The 18,526-nt window shown below is 34.3% G+C and overlaps 1 long non-coding RNA gene across 1 annotated transcript in view; it reads right to left on the bottom strand.

The window, feature by feature from the left end:
• The window catches only part of LOC141520978 (uncharacterized), a 77,140-nt gene extending 64,959 nt beyond the window's left edge, over positions 1-12,181 (bottom strand). The window contains exon 1 of the long non-coding RNA XR_012477817.1: positions 11,712-12,181. This is a non-coding gene — a long non-coding RNA (uncharacterized LOC141520978). The remainder of the gene's footprint in view (positions 1-11,711) is intronic.
• Between the last annotated feature and the right edge of the window lie 6,345 nt (positions 12,182-18,526).

Raw genomic sequence — 18,526 nt, 5'->3', positions numbered from 1 at the left:
AACCCCCCAAAAAAGTGAGTTTTGAAGAAAGATAGGTAAGGGGTAAAAGCAAGGGGGAAGAGTAGTCTAGGCACAGGGGACAGCAGCATATAATCTTGGATATAGGAGATGGAGCATTATATGTGAGGAATAGTAGCTCACTATAGTTTAATCACAGATACTCTATGGAATAAAATGTAAGTGCAGGTGAATTAAAATAGAGGAAATTGAGATGGCAAGAAAGGTGAGGTTATGAAGAACTTAAAATACCAAATACCATTTGATTGTAGGAGGCAATGGGGTTTATTAAATATTCTTCAACCTGTATTTTTGGGAAATCACTTTGGCAGTTGAGGAGAACATGTTTTGAAGAAGGGAAAAAAATGAGCCAGGAAGACCAATTAGAAAGCAAAATATATTTCCTGATTCCTCCTATTCCTTGCCTCTCAGAAAAGAAAAAAAAACTAATAAATATGCAAAGTTATGCAAAACAAATTCCCACACTGCCCTTGTCCAAAAAAAGTCACAATCTGCATTCCTTACCTATCACCTTTCTTCCAGAGAGTTAATAAATATTTCAGTTATTTGTCTTATATTGATGTTGTTCTTGTATAAATTAGACAACTAGTTGGTATATTGGATAGAGGTATGGACTTAATACTGAGTTCAAATCCAGTCTTATATTTACTAGTAAATGTGACCCAGGGCAAGTCATTTAACATCTTTTCAGTTTCCTCATTTGTTAATGGAGATATGTGAGGACCAAATGAGATATTTGTAAAACATTCTGCAAACCTTAAACCCTATTAATGCTGACAATTTTTATTTTTCTTATTCTGATTACTTTAATTTTTATTAATTAATTTTTTCTTATTCTGATTACTTTACCCCAGTTCATATTAGTCTTCATAGATGTCAGTATAAACCATCTCACTTTATTATTTCTTTTGACACCATAATATGAATATAGTACTTCATATATCATATGACAAGGAAAATATAGATGGCTCTTTGAACACTATCGTTACTCTAATTGAACTTAGGAAAATATTTATTTGGTGTGGCTACTATGTAATATATTTGAAAAATTTGAGTTTGTAGTGCATTGAAACTCCTAAATTGCTTTTATAGGTCACATTGTTCCCCTCACCCCATCCTATACTTGCAAATGTGATTTTTGAACCCAAATGTAGACTTTTGTGTTTGTCTCTATTAAACATTATCTTGTTGAATTAGTCGTGTTGAAAGAACTGGCCAAAACATTTTGGGAACTTAACTGTGTTGGAATGTGTTAGCTTTTTCTCCCTCCTAATTATCTGCGAATTTTCCATATGCTGTTGCCAATCTAATAATTGATAATACATGTGTTTATACATATACACCTATATGCAAACATTTATGTAAATATGTACATATTTATGTTGGTATATCCAGGGACAGATCAATGAAGTCCAATATATGAGACTTCCCAAGTCACATTGACCGCTAAATTACTATTGTATTGGTTTAGGCATTCAACCAGTTCTGACACCACCTATCATCTAGCTAAACTATAATTTAGTCAAGAATATTAAGAGCAGCTGTGGAAAGCTTTGTTATAGAGTTAGAAAGAGTTTTTTTTTTCCTCATAAAGTATTTTATTATACAATGGGGTAGAATACAATGGGGTAGACCCACAATGGTGGGTCTGAAATCTGAATTCAAAAGACATTACCTATGAGATATCACTTAACTTCTGTCTGCCTCAGTGGCCTCAACTGTAAAAAGGAGATCATAGCAGCACCTCTCTCTTAGGGTTGTTGTGAGGATCAAATGAGGTAATTTTAATAAAACACTAAGCATATAAATGGTAAATGGTAAATGCTTATTGCCTCCCCAATTCCTATATCTACAATACTCCTTTGATCTACCAGTTAATGTGTAGGAAATGAGATTGCTCTATTATTATCTGTTATTGATGAAGTTATGCTGGACTCCAGTGATCATTGCTTATCTTTCAAAATATTTACAGACTGACTCTCACTTCTAAAAAAACTCTAGAAATTTACCAGAAATCAGTCAAACTTATTACCCAGTAGTTTGAGGGACTGATCTCTATATATTTTTTAAATCAGAATGTGGTCCTTCTCTAATTCTTTGTCACCTCTCCTATTTCCACAGTTGCTCAAAGATGATGAAAACTGGTTCAGCAAACACATCTACTAACTTTTTCAGTCTCCAGGTTGTAATCAGTCTAGTAACATTCATTAATAGAAACTCATTGTTTCTTTCCATAATATAGGGACCCACCTCCAAAAGGTTAACTTTGAAACACAAAGGCTAGAGGCAAGATAGCTATGAAGTAGGGTAGGCAGGAGGAAATGATATCAAATTTAAAGAAAATACAGTAAAACATTTATTGAATTTAAAAAGAAATAATTTCTAAGTCATACTACTACTCTGAGTGGTCAAGGACAGCTGAATGGAGGAACTGGGGAAAGTACTGATAAAGAAGAGTAACTTTCAAGTAGGTGATATAGAATGATGCTTTTGTTTCTTTTGTGATACCTTCACCTAAAGATTATTTGCAAGGTGCTCAGGTCTAACCCCCAGTAGCTCCCCATTCATCTAAGACAGTTGAAATATTATAATTCTGATGCAAAGTAACTTGGGCATGGGAGTGATGAGATCATTTGGGAGACAAACTTTTTAAATCTTTTGTTTGTATTGCAAAGGGAATCTTCCTTTATCACCTAATTTAGACCACACCTGAGGGCCTGCCCTTCAACCTGATTTGGATTGCATTGTTTTCTGGTAGGGCTGCCAGGTAGCACAGGCCCTGGAAACATCCAAAACCACCCAAAAACAAAATCTTCAATGAGGGACTTGGGTCACTCCCAGACATTTAATAGGAATGAGTCAGGAGGTCCTGAGTTCAAATATGGTCTCAGACACTTAACCTCCCAGGTCACCAGGCCTCCCATGGACTCTGGAAGAGAATTTAAGGAGATTGAGGGAGGGACTGGCTCTCTTTTACCTTCCAGCCTCCTGCTGAATCCTCACCTGGCTAATTCAACCAGCAATCTACACACAGTCTCTTTAAACTCTTTTTTTTACTTTTCTATTACTTTCTTAATATGTTGTAACTTCCTTTAATAAATCTCTATTTTCTTTCCAAAACCTACATTCCTGAGTCTGAGTCACAAAATTCATCATGGGGCAGAATGGAACCCAAGAAACAAATCATTGGCAACAATTCTATCTTGCCCTCTTTGAATTCTTTTATAACACGAATTTTTGAAGAGGACTCATACATTCAGTCCCCCAGTACTTAAGGAAGATTTTAATTTTGGAGTAATTTTATGAATGTGTGAGTAGGGTGGAAAAAAGTCAGGAAATTAGGAGAGGAGAGACAGAAGGAAGGACTAGGATCAAAAGAGAAAAGGAGAATAAACAGTAGTCAACCAACTTCAAAAGCCAATGTCAAGGGAATAGGGTACCCAGCTGAAAGTGTAAGTGCTGCTAACTGTGAATCCTGTTGTATATAATATAATTATAATCTCCACCAGCCTGGAAAGTAGATGAATTCTCAGGAATTTTTCTTTTTTTTTTTTTTTTGCAAGATAATGGGGCTAAGTGACTTGCCCAAGGTCACACAACCAAGTAAGTGTTAAGTGTCTGAGACCATATTTGAACTCAGGACCTCCTGACTCCAGGTTCCATGCTCTATCCACTGCACTACCTAAAAACCCCCAAGGATTTTCGTAAATGGAGAATGGAAATTGACATCCTGGACCCCAGAAAGGTTAAGAGAAGTGGAAATGAAAAATATTTTGTAGGATTTTGTGGATTTTTTTTTCAGAACAAAAAAAACTTAACAGATTTATAATGTACTTGTAAAATTTACAAGTTACTTTCTTCTTGGCAATTCTGTCTTGTGAAATTTTACTTCTGTGACAGAAAAGAAAACTGAGGTTCAGAGTGGTTCAATGAATTCTCTACAACCTCACAATTGATAACATCAATATAATTGTAGTTCACATTTATATAAAGTTTTAAAGGATTAAAATATAATTTTCCTATAACAGCCCCGGAACCTAAGAAGTACAACTGTTAATGAGCTCTAGGGATATTACATTTTACTAGGGTATCAATTTTTGAGAGTATCTGAATAGTAGAATAAAGAGGTATGTCTCTAACTTCAGATTTGAAATGACTGATCTGGGAAATTATGGTGTGGAGAGATGAATTTGTTTGGGTGGTGGAAAACCTTTAGAAGAAAATCTGGTTAGGTTATATGGAAGTAGGGCACAGGGAAATGATGTATTCTGTTGCCATACTGAACTTGAAGGTCACACCTTTTGGGACAGTAAAGACTAAAGTATAGGAAGCCATGGGATACACATGTGCAATGAATACTGCCTTAGTAGGTCCTTGGGGATGGTCCCCGTACCACCCACCATGGAAATGCATTTAAGCAAAATCCTCTGACACACAGATCTAATCAGTTATTTCCAATGTGTAATGAGCTGAAGATGATCTGCAAGGTCCTCAGGTCTAACCCCTAGTAGTAGCTCCCCATCCATCTAAGACAGAATGCTCTCTCTCTCTTTCTCTCTCTCTCTCTTTGTCTGTCTCTATTTCAATTCCTACCATCTCTGCCTCATTTCTATCAACTAGCTTTTTATACCTCCTGGGCCAGTTTGAAAGTTCTTCACATAAGAATCCTCATCTTTGAACTTGTTGGCGTACCACTGCCCAAATTTTCCACCAATATCATAATGAAGAATAAAATAAAGGACTTCTGACTTCTTTCAGTATTTTAGGCTGAAAGGAAATATAGTCTATCTGCCTCAATACCCTTCCTATACGAATGGGAAAAGTAAGATTTAATATAGCAAAGACACTTGCCCAGTGTCCCATAGGTTGTAATTAGTCAAAGCCTACTTTGAAGCCCTATATCCAAATCCAATGTGAATTCTCCTGCACCATGTTTTACTGCTCAGTTGTCCTTTATACCAAGCTTTGTATTGGTATTTATGTTTATATCCTTCCTATATATTTCCCGCAATAGCTCTGGTGTAGGTCTGGACATGAATTTCTGAGAGTCAGGTCGGGTAGACAAACATATCCAAACACAAAAGGTTGGGAAGTAAAAATCTACTAACTTTATTTTTGGAAATTCAGACTTTTTATAGCAAAAACTTATCTCAGGAATGACTGGTTAAAGGAGACCCAGTTTTACAATTTCCTGGGTAAATTTACAATATTTGTTCTTAGAAATCTGCATATTTCTCTATCAAAGAAATCTTTTACAACCACCTCCAGAGCTACAGATTATCCTAGGTCAGGGTTCACCGGTGAACTAATGGATCCATACAAGGATCAATAATCCACACATATCTTTGATGGAAAAAGTTACCAAGTATATGTGAATATCACTTCCTGGACCTGGCACTCTACAGATTCCCCCTTCTTAGGCATGCTGATGCTTTAGGCGGTGTGTTAGGACATCTATGTTTTGTTCCGGTGACAAAAGGCATTTAATACAAATGGGTATAATATACAATATCAACAATAATGCCAAGATACCAGGAAGCATGCTCACTAACAGGTTCATAAAATGAAAAGAATGAAACCTATTGACAAAGTTAAATAAATTATCAGTACCTGAGTCCATTTCCATTCTAGGTATCAATGCAATATCATTAACAATTTTATGCAACTGACTCATATCCATAGTTATAGAATCATTATACTATATTCCATTCAAATAAAGTTTATATTATCCCATAGAATAAGTGAGGTATTATATTTTAAAGGAGTAACACAAATAGCAGAAAATCTATAATAACATTGCAATTGTTCCTTGTGTTCATTATAGAGGTTTGTAATGCATTAATTAAATGATAAAGATCTTCATTAATTCCCTCCTGAGCATTTTCTGATAATGATTGAATATATTTAGCTTCCAATCTTTTCTTTATTCCTTACTTGTACAAAAATAATCACCGAAGTAGCTGCTATAATGGCTGCTACAATATACAATGGAACTAACACATCTCTTCTGCCTAATTCTCTTTAATATTTTTTTCTAAGAACTCATCAGCAGGAGACCTATACTAGCATTCTACCTTGGTGGGTATTATAGCAAATTTTGGTTTTCTTATCATGAAAACATCATCATCCTCCACTTCCTTATTTATATATGTTCAAATAGTGCAATTGTTAACAGTTAACATTATATCCACCTTTCTTCTCTGATAATATTGACATCTTTGAAAGATCTTATCATGAAGGCAATATCTGGTCCTGTGCATGCAGTCACAGACAATTTCTTTTCTGCATAAGATATTTTATCCAACATCTTATCCCATTATATATACTTTATCTCATCTCTAGCTGCCATAGTCTTCCATATCTCTGAATTAGCTAACCCTATTTCTGGGTATATAATTGGTTTAATATAGCCTGGAATACCCCATGGAACAACTCTATCAGGAGAATTCCCCACCTTTAGCAAAATAGAATGATCATAAATTCTTCTATTTGGAGTATGACAGGCAACCCAGGGTGAAAAACATTCATTTTTGAAATCCCAAGCATGTAAATTTAAACAAGGAAATTCTGTAGGAAATATCTTTCTTCCTTCAATACTTTCTTCAAATGGAATTCCTGATATTTTTAAGGTCCTAAATGTTCCCATGTTGTAAATATGTGGATGAGTTGAATGTTTAGTTTTACTTAATTTAACACATGGCTCAACCATACATGTTTTACAAAAATATATAGGTGTCACAGTATTTAAACAAGAGAAATTATGCCTAAATTTTCTTCTCAGCTTCTCTTCTTTGATATCTCCAATAGGAAGTTTTTTATATCCCCAAAAATCTGCTTCTTCCCCAATTAATACAATTTCAGCCATACTCTCTCCCCATTGTAGAGCAGTGACCCATGGAGGTTTTTGAACTTAAGTCCAATATTCAATTCCTTTTACAGTTCCCAAATTGTTCATGAGTCATAAATTGTCCCATTAGTCCATGATGTATCCTCCTCTCATCTTTTCCTTTTTGATTTCTTAAGTGTAAATTATTCATTTTCTATATTACTTGATTCATTTGGTCTGCATGGTCTGATGTTTCTTTCTGGTACCCAGGCAGTTTCTCCATCTGTGGACAAAACAGAAGCTACCCTCAACCCCAGGTTAATAATGGATCCAGTCATTTTCATTGTTGATGCCTTAGGATCCTTCCACGTGACCATGCACTTCTCTTCATGTTGCATATCCTTAAAAAAAATCTTTCTGCAGGTGTTAATTGCTTATCATTCAATGTTAAAAAATTCATGATATATAAGGCGAGATTTACTCTCCTTCCTTGTTTCCTCTTTGTCCCTATATATTCTCCCTTCTTTTGCACTTCCAGCAATGTCTTAAGATCTTTATGTTTTCTTTCTACTAAAGTTTGACCAGTGGGGTTATAGGGAATATTTGTAATATGTTTTATATTGTAATATAGGCAGAATTGTTTAAATTCCATGCAAGTTTATCCAGGGCCATTATTTGTTTGTATGAATTTTGGTTTCCCTGCAATAGTAAAACAATGGAATAAATGATCAATCACACCTTGTATAGCTTCTGAACTATGTGTTGTTGCCATTGCACATGAACCAAATGTATCTACAGTAACATGAATGAATTTCATTTTTTCCAAAAGATTCATAATGAGTCACATCCATCTGCAACAATTCATTAGGAACCTGGCTTCTAGGATTCTTAGACTAACTTGGAGGGGTAAATAAATATGGAATGCATAGTTGACAGAATATTACTATATCCCTTGCTTGCTCTCTGGTGATTTTGAAGCCTTTTCTTAATAAAGAGGCATTCTAGTGGATTTTTTTTTGTGACACTGCCTAGCTTGCTCTTCTACTAAGCTTATAAGAAATGGAAGGGTTAATTTATCAGCCCTATGATTGCGTTCATATATGGGCCCAGGCAATCCAGTGTGGGAATATATGTATTCAATAAAAAAAGATTATATCTATCTCTTATAACTTCTTGTAAATCTTTAAAGACTTGATATAATTTTTCATCAGTGCCATGTTTAATAAAAGCTGTTTCTATGTATCTGACCACATGATAACTATACTTATTATCTGTAAAAAATGTTAAGGGTTTGTAGCTGTTTTATTAATACCATTAATTAGGTGTATTATTCATTCTTTTGATTAAAAAATAATTTTTTAAATTGCATTTATACTTGGACCTACAGGTCTAGAATAAGGGCCATCACATTGTTCAAAAATTTCAGGAAACTTGAGTGTCATAACTTCAGATGTTTTCGCTCATTACCTCTATAGAGCAATCAAACATTAACTCCAGGCTTTGATATCATTACAGTAAAATAGCTTATATTGATAAAACTAGATCATATAACTTTTCAACATCTTGCTCATCAGTAAATTGACTATGGGTTACATAATTTTCAATCTCCCAATCATTTTTCAAAGCCTCTCACATTTATTCACTTAAGCTATAAATTCCCAATTTCTTATACAACCTTCTTCTAAGGTTACCATTTTTGATTTTTTAAATTAAAAATTAAATTCTTAATCTACATGAAATGTTTCCATGCTGACATCTCATTCTCTTAAAGTTAACCTTATAACTAAATATCTGTTACACATAAATTTCTTTTACATCTCTGTTTTATAAGCTTATTTTCCTCTTGTTCAAATACACTCCTATTTTCAAAAAGAAAATAAGATTCTCTATAAATTTAGTTTTATATATAAATTTCAAAAAATCCAATGTAATTTTATATATATAATAATTTCAAAAAATTCAATGTAAAACTTTTACCAATGTCAGGGTTACAGGATACATATATAATTCCTTCTTCTTAAATAATGGATATTAAATAAGTTACTTTGATCTTATATATAAATATTCCCTAGAAGAAACACTAGATGCAAGAGCACAGCTTTTCACAATCTCTGAGCCAAAAGACTTTGAGAAATATAACCTTGTTGGCAAGGTATTCTCCAATTTTCTTATAACAAATCTTTACAAAGGTGATGGATGATACTTCAATTCATCCATTGTTTGTTAATGTAACACAATATTAAAATTTCAAAAAGTTGTCTGAATCTGTTCTTATATAAAGTTTACTAATTATGCATACCACATTTCAATTTAATGTACATTCCCTTTACTCCCTAAAATTCTGTAATCCATAAAAATTTCTTGAGACCAGATGTTTCTAAAATCCCTTTTTTATGATTACAAGATTTTCTTTAAAGTTCTCTTAATAATCTTATAAACTCCAAACTCATATTCAAAATTACCTTAAATTAGTTTCCTTTTCAAAATATAAAAGTTTGCAAATCCTTATCTGTATCATTGCTATTCTAACTTCTCAATGCTCTAACTTAAAAGAACTTTCTATCCTCACTGACAAGATGATGTTCTGGGAATTGGAGATTCCTCACATTTTGAGATATCAAAGTAGTATGCACTAATTATTTACCTTTACTGTTTATCATTCCATGCTTACTCCCAATTTTTTTATTTCATATATATATATATATATATATATATATATATATATATATATATATATATATCATGGTAATTAAGAGCAATAATTTGCCAAATCAGTATAGACCAGAAAAGAGACACTAGAAAATAAGAGAAAATAATAGAACCCCTTCTCCTCCAAAAGCAACATGATTCTCAGGAATATCTCCTTTTTTTTTTTTGGGCGCCAATCATGAGTTTTGGGGGAAAAAATCCAATTTTGAAAAGAGAGAATGGAAAGAAGATTGGCCCATCAGAACACAGAGAACAGCAGGCCTGAGAGATAGGTGAGAGCTTCTCTCTGCCTGTATTTTAAAGCAAACACATATAGACACATTAACGGAGTCAGAGTATTTAGAACCAGAGAGGGCCCCCAAATCCGGGGAAACCCCACCCTGCTCTCACACTAGAGGGTCCCTTTAAACATTACACAAAGACAAAAAAAAAACCCAACAGAATAACACCACCAAAGGTGACAAATCTCCAAGAAACCAGAGGAAAAATGCAGAGAACCTTCCATTTTTCACAATACATTTCATTCAAAGGTTTTGGTATCTAACACTTCCACTTCTTGATTTTAACTAAAAATAACTATAACTTTTGAGAAGGCGAACAGTCACTCAAAAATCCCTCAGTCTAACTAGACTACCCTGTCCCCTATCAGCTTAGAGTAAACCAAATGACTTCAATAGGCCTAAATCTTTGCTGGGAGGGTAGTCTTTTTTTTTTAATCCTCAATCGTCCCATTATTTTTTGTAATAATCAAATTACATATTTTAAAATGAACCTGATTATCTGGTCTTTTTGAAATTAAACAGCATTTTTTAAAATTTAACAATTTATTTTATCAAGTCTTCATTAAACAATTCTCTCTCTCTTATCTAATGCTTTTTCTTAATTCCTCTCTCTCAGTTAACTTCAAAATCTATATAAGTGAGCCATGAGCAAACAAGCTGTGTGATCTCTCACAGCCATTGCCTCCTTCTTTTTAAGGCAGTTTTAACCATGACTGTTCTTGTGCCTGTAAACTATACCCAATTTGATTATTTACTCCTGCCCATGGACCAGTGCTAGAGAGCATTTCAAATATTAGTCTTAACCCTGCTGCTTCACTTTTAGCCTGACTAGTACAATTCTCAAAAAATTTAGTTTTCCATATTAAGTAATCTCCTGGTATAAGAGTAGATTTTGCTATCGTGCTCCAATCTTCTGGGGCTAATATTTGTCTACCTAATATTTCTATTTTATTCATAACATATGGACTGGTGTTATCATATGTGCTGGTTGCTGATTTTAATTCTCTAAATACTTTAAAATCTAAATTATTGTATTCTTTCAAAACAATCCCTGGAATCCTTGAATCAGGTTTCTCAGGCAGGGTAAAAGAGAACAATGACTCTCATGTCCCATGGAATCTTCTCTCCCTTATCTATTGCTTTTCAAGGTGCTATTTGAACAATATTCATATGCCCCTTATCTTTGGTAACATTTTCTTCTTTAGACTGTAAAGGAGCAGAAGATGGATTATTAGAGTTAGGAGGAGGTGATGCTGGCTGGGGGCCACTACCTCCAGAAGCCCAGGAGCAGCAGCCACTGCAGCAGCCTGAGCGGGTGGGGCCCGGCATCCAGGAGACCCTCCAGTACAAGTTCCTAAAGTGGGGACCAGGAGGATAATTCTCCTGGAAAGGTAGGGCCCCTCGGCCTTGGCCTCTACACCCCTCCTTCCACCCGGAGGCAGGCACGGGTCTGGAGGTGGCATTGGAGGTAAAAGCCACCACTCTTTTTTACTCCTATATTCCTGCTGAATAGCTTGAACATCTACATCAGTTTTTAATATCCTCTGAGTCAAAGGAACATCTCCAGGTGGAGTAAGGCAGGTTTTTAAAATATTCTCCAATGAAAGGAATCCTATAGGAAATGCCTCCTGACCTTCCTGTTTAAAATGGTCACTCACCGTTTCCCATTTTTCAGTACTTAATACTCCTTCTTCTGGAAACCAAGGAGAACATTTTTATACACATTCAATAATTTCTTCCAATTGCTTTGTTGTTATTAACAAGCCTCTTTCTTTAACTATCTGCTTTAGCACTCTCAAATAATGTCCTCTCTCCTTGGTCTGTCCCTGTCCCATTTTAATGCTCTCTGCTTTAGACCTATTGAAAAAATTATTTACCTTCATTGCCTGCTGTCCCTTTATGAGTGCTCTTTTGACCCGCAGGTGTCCAGACTTTATCTTTCCTTTCAAGGTTAATTCCCCTCCAGGTTCGACTGTCTGACCATCAGTCTGTCCATCAGTCCCTGGTAAAGCACCAGCTATCACCAGCAATAGCTCTGGTGTGGGTCTGGACATGAATTTTCCAGAGTCAGGTCGGCTAGACAAGCATATCCAAACACTAAAGGTTGAGAAGTGAAAATCTACTAACTTTATTTTTGGAAGCTCAGACTTTTTGTAGCAAAAACTTATCTCAGGAATGACCAGTTAAAGAAGACCCAGTTTTACAATTTCCTGGGTAAATTTACAGTATTTATTCTTAGAAATCTGCATACTTCTCTATCAAAGAAACCTTTTACAACTACCTCTGGAGCCACAGATTATCCTAGGTCAGGGTTCATTGGTGAGCCAATGGATCCATGCAAGGATGAATAATCCACACATATCTTTGATGGAAAAAGTCACCAAGTATATGTGACTATCACTCCTTGGAGCTGGGCCCTCTATACCTATATTCTTAACAGGCTCCTCTTAGATGCTCTATAGGGCTAGACCCAGGGGAACTTATTGAAATGGACTGAATGAAATGAAGGAAGGAGGTAGAGTGTATGATCAATAAATTGTTTTAATTTGATATGTAATAAGGAGTGTTATAAAGGAAGAAGAGAGAAACAGTGTTGGGGGCATGGCACAAGGGAAATATTCCAAAGGAAACATTTACTCTGCTAGATTAGACACCCACTTATGTAAAAGTCACAGTAAACAATCAAGTGATGTACTAAGTTCAGTTGTAGATTCATTTGTGGATTGAATGAAAGGACCAAATTCCAGCTTTAACATGAATTGGACTGAAGAGCCTTCTATATCCTATTCAACCCAATCTTGTCTTACCTCCTCTATGATTACCAGAGTTAGGTCTAGAATATAAATTCTCTGGATATTTCCTCCTATTCATCTCTACCCTGTTCATTAGAAATTTTTGGTAAGTTTGCTGATTTTATGTTTAACTTGGCCTAGGGTGAGGGAGAGCAAGAGACTGAGTGAATACCTGGATGAATAGTCAGAAACCACTTTTGGCTGATGCAACTCTTTTGGAACTCTTTTTGTTTTTTAGGTTTTTGTAAGGCAAATTGGGTTAAGTGGCTTGCCCAAGGCCACACAGTTGAGACCTGATTTGAACCCAGGTACTTCTGACTCCAGGGCTGGTGCTTTATCCACTACACTATCTAGCTGCCCCTTGGAACTCTCTTGTTTCATCCATGTATTTGGAAACTCAAGTCAGGTCTATACTGGCAAAAAAAAAGAATAAAACTGAGTTATTTTTATATGGGAACCACCTGAGATGATTCTTCTCAAAATTTTCCAGGTCTAAGGCTTAAGAAATATCTCTAACACAGCCTCATGGGCCCAGAGTAGACAATTGTTATGAACTATTTAGAAAGTCATCCCTAGAAATGTAAAAAACAGATATATGACTATGCAGTCAATTTTTTTTTGATATTGCTGGGAGGATGAATTAGATGGATAAGCAAGAAGAAAAGGGACAAAGAGAGAAAAGAGGAAAATAGGGAAATGAAAAGTAAAATTTTCCTGAGGTAAGAATATAGTTGGAATATCATAGATTTCTTGAGTTGACCTCCAAGATCATATAATTTAATGACCTTCATTTTACAGAAGAGGAAATTTCAATCTAGAAAAGGGAAGTTCAAAGTTATACCATAAGTTCATTTGGAATTCCACACTAATAACTAGGTGCCAAAATTCAAAAATCTTTATTGGTCAAATTTCTCTGATGTAGAATTTCATAGACCTGGAAAGATCATATTCAATTCAGCTTCCAGATAAGCAAATTGAACCCATCAATTGAGTAATGACTGACACATTGTTGTATATAAATGTATGAATGTAAGGAAATACCATTGTGATATAAGAAATTATGAACAGATGGATTTCAGAAAAAAATTACATGAACTGATACTAAGTAAAGTAAGCAGAACCAAGGGTACATTGTACACTGTATGAACAACATTGTGTGATGATTAACTATGGATAACTTAACTCTGTTCATCCCTACAGTGATCCAAGATAATTTGTCCCATCCCAATGGATCCCTTTCCCAAAAGGAAAAATTTAGTTAGAAAAAAACAACATAAAAATTAATTTAGAAGAACAAAAAAAAAGACTAAGGATATTAAAATATAAAGGAAAAATGTTATGGAAGGAGGTCTAGCAGTATATTTTTTAAAGATGATTTTTTTAACACTTGTAACATATTTTTATATTGTTCTAAATACTTTACATTAAAGAAAAAAATCAGCTTTAAAAGTACACTTTCACACTATACCAAGATAAAGTACGAATGATTATAGGATTTGAAAAAGATATGGGTCCAAATCCTGGCTCAGCTGCTGAATATGTGCCTCTTGGACCTCAAATTTCCTCATCTATAAGTAAGGTAATTGAACTCTATTGCCACCTCTACATAAAAGCAAAGTATTATTAGTAGAAATCAGTTTGGTTAGTAACATTGTTGGTATGACTTTTGAGAAGAAACAGGGAGAAAGGAGAGAAAGGGGGTGGGGAGCAATTGGATGGAGGGAAATACAACTAATAATAGCAACTGTGGGAAAAGATATTGAAGCAATTACTCTAATGAACTTATGATAAAAAATTCTAACCATTCCAAAGACAGAACTGATGGGATCTGAATACAGACTGAAGCACATTTTTTTTCCTCTCATTTTATTTCTCTTGAGGTTTCTCTTTCTTTGTGGGGGAGGGGAATTATGTTTGCTTTACAACATAGAATGCTAGCTTGATTAGAAAGAGTATTCCATATGTTCTTTCAGATTTTTTTCTGATTGGCAGAGAGACCATGCTTGCCCTTCTAAATATGGAAATTCTGACTTGCCTCTACAGATAGTCTCCTCAGAAACATATCATTTTAGTATTTTTCCTCCCTCATCTTTACTAATGTCTCTCTCTAGCATTTTGAAATAGGCATATTTTTTAAAAATGTCCTTCTTTGACAGAGCCAAGATGGCTGCATGAAGCTAACACGCTCCCAGAATTTTTCCCTGCACAATGTTTAATGAAGTCCCTACACAGACATAAAAGATTCAGAAAAAAAAAATAGATCAAAACAAGTTTTCAACAGTAGACATCATGGAGTATTTTCAGTGAAGGTCTGTCTCATTGGGGTAAAGAAGTAGTAAAGCCAAGCTAGGCAGCAAAGTGGGAAAACCAATGGAAACTTTTAGTTACAATGTAGTCCTGGTCCTGGCAGCTAGACAGCAGCACAGGGGTTGGCAGCTAGACAGCAAGACAGGAGGGAGGGTCCCAACCTCTGAACCCTGAGAACACAGAAGCAAAAGACAGGACAGGACTGGGAATAAACCATCATATAGGCAGAGCTGTACATAAGGGAGGAAACAAATGTCTGCAGATAATGCCTGGGCTGCATAGTCAGCATCTTGGATATCAATAAGCCAGAGTTCAGACCCCAGCCCCTGCACAAAACTTTCAGTACTACACTCCCTATACCCCAAGAGTAGAGCTCAACAATAAAAATGACCAAAATAAAAAAATAAAAGAAACTAACAATAGAAAGTTACAATCCTGATAGAAATGATAAAATGCCATTTCCAAAGAAAAAAGTAGTGACATATTACTTCATGGAAGTTCTCAAAGGTGTCTATGAAGTGGACTCAAATCCAAAATCTCATAGTAGAGATTAAAAAGAATTTACAAACCAAAGAAGATACAAAGAAGGAAAAGGGAAAAAGAAGGGGAAAAAAAGAAGAAAAAAATGAAGGAAAATTATGAGAAATTGACTAAAATAATCAACTCCAAATAAAAGTAAAATAAACAAATGGAAAAAAGGATGTAACTTTTCAAAAACTAAATTTGATCAATTGGAAAAGGGAAGCTTAAAAATCAACCAAATGTAAAGGGAATGCAAATCAGCAAAAAAGTAAAATTAACCAACTGAAAAAGAAAATACAAAAGCTAACTAAAGAAATTGAAACCATAAAAACTAGAACTGGACAAACAGATAATAATGCATCTATGAGATACCAAGTTCCAACAAAAAAAATCAAAAGACTGAAAAAACTCAAAGAAATCATAAAGTAACCCTTTGGCATTGACTAATAAACAGAATGGTGGATCAGTGGAATAGAATTAGGTGCAAAGGAGATAGCAGGAAATGATTATAGAATTCTGCTATTGATTAACCCAAAGACTCCAGCTTCTGGGATAAGAACTCTCTCTTCAATAAAACAATCAGGAAAATTGGAAATTAGTATGGCAGAAATTTGGTTTAGACAAACATCTCAAACCCTATGCCAAGATAGGATCAAAATGGGCACCGGATTTAGACATAAAAGACAATTTTATAAGAAAACTAGGAGATCAAGTAATAGTTTACCTGTCAGATTTATGGAAAGGGAAGCAGTTTAGGACCAAGGAAGAAATGGAGAGCATCATTAAAAACAAATTAGATAATTTTGATTACATTAAATTAAGAAGCTTTTGCACAAACAAAACTGTAACTAAGATCAAAAGAAATGTAGTAAATTGGGAAACTGTTTTTACAACTAATATTTCTGACAAAGGACTCATTTCTAAAATATATAGAGTCCTGAGTGAAATTTATTAAAAAAACTAAGTCATTATCAATTGACAAATAATCAAAGGATATGCAAAGGCAATTTATAGATGAGGAAATCAAAGTTATACATAGTCATAAGAGAAATTGCTCTAAATCATTCCTGATTAGAGAACTGCAAATTAAAGTAGCACTGAAGTACCATCTCACACCTATCAGATTGGCCAATATGACCAGAAAGGACATGGTTCAATGTTGGAAGGGATGTGGGAAATTTGGGACACTAAAGCATCATTGGTGGAGCTGTGAATTCATCTAAGCTTTCTGGAGAGCAATTTGGAATTATGCCCAAAGGGAAATAAAAATGTGCAACCTCTTTGATCCAGAAATACCACTACTGGGTCTAAATCCTGAAGAGATCATGAAAAAGGTTAAAAACATCACTTGAACAAAAATCTTCTTAGCAGCTCTGTTTGTGGTAGCAATGAATTGGAAATTGAGTGAATGTCCATCATTTGGGGAATGGCTGAACAAATTATAATATATGTATGTTATGAATACTATTGTTCTATTGGAACCCAAGAAGGATGGGAATTCAGAGAAGCCTGGAAAGACTTGCATGTTAAGCGAGAGGAATAGAACTATAAAAACATTGTACAGCATAACAGCAACATGGGGGTGATGATCAACCTTATTGGACTTGCTCATTCTATCAAAGCAATAAGCACGGACAATTTTAGAGTACTTGTGACAAAGAATACTATCTGTATCTAGAGAAAGAATTGTAGAGTTTGAAGAATGACCAAAGTAGCTTACCTTGAATTAAAATAAAATCTTATGTTCTGCATAATTTTGCTATCTCTAATATTTTATTTTCTCTTCAAAGATATTGTTTTTCTCTTAACACATTCAATTTTGATCAGTGTGGAGACAATGTGAAGATTATCATGCTCCCTTCTGTGGGGGGGGATAGGAAATGGAATTTGGGGAAAAAGTGTAAAATTCAAAACCTTATAAAAATGATAAATAGGAACTACTATTGCATACAATTAATGAAGTCCCTACACAGACATAAAAGATTCAGAAAAAAAAAATAGATCAAAACAAGTTTTCAACAGTAGACATCATGGAAACAAATAACTTAAAAAAATTAAAAAAAGAGTACCTTTTAGGAAAAGCAAACAACCTGGAAAATAGATCCATGAGAGATAATTTATGAATGACTGGTTTACCAGAAAGCCTAGATCAAGAAAGAGCCTGGAAAATAGCTTTCAGATAATTAGCATGGAAAACCATCCCAATATACTTGATTAAGGAAGCAAAATGGTTCTTGAAAAAATACACAGTAACTTATCTCATACATAATAATAACCAGTCATACCTATATCCTCTAGATACATTCTGTTCATCTATATTCAACCATTTACCTATCCAAAGAGAAATGGAATTTTCAATATTTCTCAAAATGAAGGGTTAAATACAATTTAATCTTCTTGACTAACCATTTGTTTTTTTTTCCTTTTCCATTTATTTTTTTTATGCATGTTTTGAGTCTTGTATTTGAAGATAGAATTCTCTTTTCAGTTCTGATCTTTTTTTATCAGGAAGTTTTGGAAATCCTCTATGCAATAAAGGTCTTATACATCAAAATATAAAGAACTTTGTCAAATTTATGAAAATATGAATTATTCTTAAATGATATGAATAAGCAGATTTTGGAAGAAGAAATCAAAACTTTAGACAGACATTTGAAAAAATTCTCTAAATCATTATTGATTAGAGAATTGCAAATTAAAACAACTTTGAGATATCATCTCACACTTTTCATATTGGCTAAAATGATAGAAAAGGAAAATGACGAATGTGGAAAAATTGGGACACTAGTAAACTTTTGGTGTACTGATCTAATAATTTTGATGAGTAAACAGGAATTATTCCCAGAGCTATAAAACTGTCTATTCTTTCTCCAAGAAATATTATTATGAGGTCTACTTCCCATGGTAATCAGGGGAAAAATGAAAATAACCTATATTTTCTAAAGTATTTACAGCATATCTCTTTGTAGTGTCAAACAATGAAACTGGTGATTTGGCTGTCAAATAGGGAATGGCTAAACAAGTTGTAGTATAAAATTATGATGGACTACCACAGGTATGTAAGAAATGAT

The sequence above is a fragment of the Macrotis lagotis genome, chromosome 4 (genome assembly GCF_037893015.1).
Source record: "Macrotis lagotis isolate mMagLag1 chromosome 4, bilby.v1.9.chrom.fasta, whole genome shotgun sequence".
NCBI classification, from domain to species: Eukaryota; Metazoa; Chordata; class Mammalia; order Peramelemorphia; family Peramelidae; genus Macrotis; species Macrotis lagotis.
This window is presented reverse-complemented; position numbering and strand designations above follow the sequence as displayed.